We start from the raw sequence: 2,100 nt of genomic DNA on the forward strand, positions 1-2,100 counted from the left end.
CCTTGCTTATTTTTGCTTCCTTGTCTGCCTCGAGAATTTCATGCGTTGAGGTTGACCATAACGCCGAGCCAGCAACGCAGCCAGTGGTCTGTTTTTTCCTGTAGAAATCAACTCGCATCCGTACCATTTGCTCCATCATTAGCCCCTTTTACACCTATTTTTATGATCGTTGTAAACTTCCCACCGCTGGACGAGCTACTTCTCCTGCTATACAGTTAATACCTGTAATATTCATCACTATACGATCACTCCCAAAATTGAGATGCCCAACTAGTCTTAAATTCGAGCCAACGGACAACTCTACTTGTGAATCATGTGAGAACGCAAAGTGGTGTGCAAAGGGGCTTGTTGAGCGATAACCACGATGTGATAGCGGAAACATAACTTTGATTGAAATAGAACTGTTTTCGTAAATTCTTAGTTAGGGCCATAGAAAACCGGTGGAGCTGTTCAATCAACTAACCAGGATTTAGATGACAGTTGTAATTACGAAATGAACTATAGGTTAGGACAAGAATCAATGAAGGCAATTTGGTTACACGTACAATTTCGTTGCCAGGTATTGATTGCGCAACTGGTTAGTGAAGTACACGCAAAATGTTGCGCATCAAATATGACTTGAACTCAACTAAATGTTTTAATTGAAATAATCGCAAAGCTAGGAACGGCGTCAGAGACATGGCTCGGCCTCTCGCAGCATCAGGTAAACGTAAAAGAGTGGAATCCTTCAGTGCGTCATCAATGGTAGTAATTATTTTCTTCTGTAGAAGAGAATTATTCTCTTCTGTAGAAGAGAATTATTCTCTTCTGTGTAGTAAATTTCTCTGTAGAAGTGCGTGGTGCATGGTTCGTCAAATGGCAACACGCCCGATTCGTGTCGCTGGAACAGTGAGCATTTAAGCGGCGCTCTTCCTCCAACCCTAACTAAAAAGGCCAAATGGTCCGGTGCAACTCGTTAGTAAGTTAGTATAATCTGTTATGAAACCAATTGAGGGAGAGTCACGTATAATTGAGGGACTGCTGAGTGCTGACGGTCACTTCTCTGTGACACTCTACTCTGTGTCAAGAAAAACGATCATAGTTTTAGACTATAAGGACATCGTGATCTGAAACTGTAACTAAAAATATTGGAAATGAGACAGACTCATAGCGGTTTCAGCGTTTATTAGGCCATAGGCTGTCGCCGGTTCTTAACATCACAGAACATTCTCAGCATTTTTGCGGTCTCGAACTCGCATCTCACTGCTACAATTCTCTGTGCTTAACCGCCCGGCCTCCTCGCCGATTCTGACCAGAAACTGGCGCACAGAGCTGGGATTGAACCCGAGCCTCTCTGCGCCAATCTTGGTACTCTGAACTTTAACCACTGGAACTTATCTGAACTACCTCCAGACTCATAATGACAACGCCATAAATATCTTTCATTTTTTCAATAATTAGACCACAAATAGCGAAATTATAATCTGCATCAATACCCATCATCACTTGATTGTCAGAACCTAAAGTTGATGGCATTTGATTATGACACAGATAAAAAATAATATTATAACCTAATATAGAGTACTTAGATAATTCCAGAATTAGAGGCACTGTATTAAGTTCATTATGAACAGTTTACGCACTGAAAAGTTTGAAAACAAATTAAGAAAAACTTTTGCGTTTACTTTTTGGATGGACCAGAATTTAATACACAGAACTAGACAATGATAAACTCGTTAGAAAGTTATTGTGAAATTCGTTAGTCCCGTGTTCGCGGATAGTTGGTTTCCTTCGATATTGAGTTGAAATTTAGTTTCAACTTCCTACTCAAGTTCCTGGTTTGCTTAGGTACTGTCGTACTGAAATAACTAAAGATTCTTTGAAATTCACTTTTATTCATTTATGTGCAATCTCGAAGGTTTGGTTTTATAATATAAACTTCAAAAAGTTTTATATTATGAAAAATCAACAGTCGAAAAATCAATCACCTCGGAAAGATACGATACGATCTTCATCATGTCACGACCATGCCATGCCCATGGCATGGTCGTTGCCTGGCAGCGGCATACCTAGAATAGAAGTGTCGGTTTAAGAGTTCAAGTTCAACCATAGACTCGTGGT

The sequence above is a fragment of the Hyalella azteca genome, unplaced genomic scaffold (assembly GCF_000764305.2).
Source record: "Hyalella azteca isolate HAZT.00-mixed unplaced genomic scaffold, Hazt_2.0.2 contig16248, whole genome shotgun sequence".
In the NCBI taxonomy this organism is placed as follows: Eukaryota; Metazoa; Arthropoda; class Malacostraca; order Amphipoda; family Hyalellidae; genus Hyalella; species Hyalella azteca.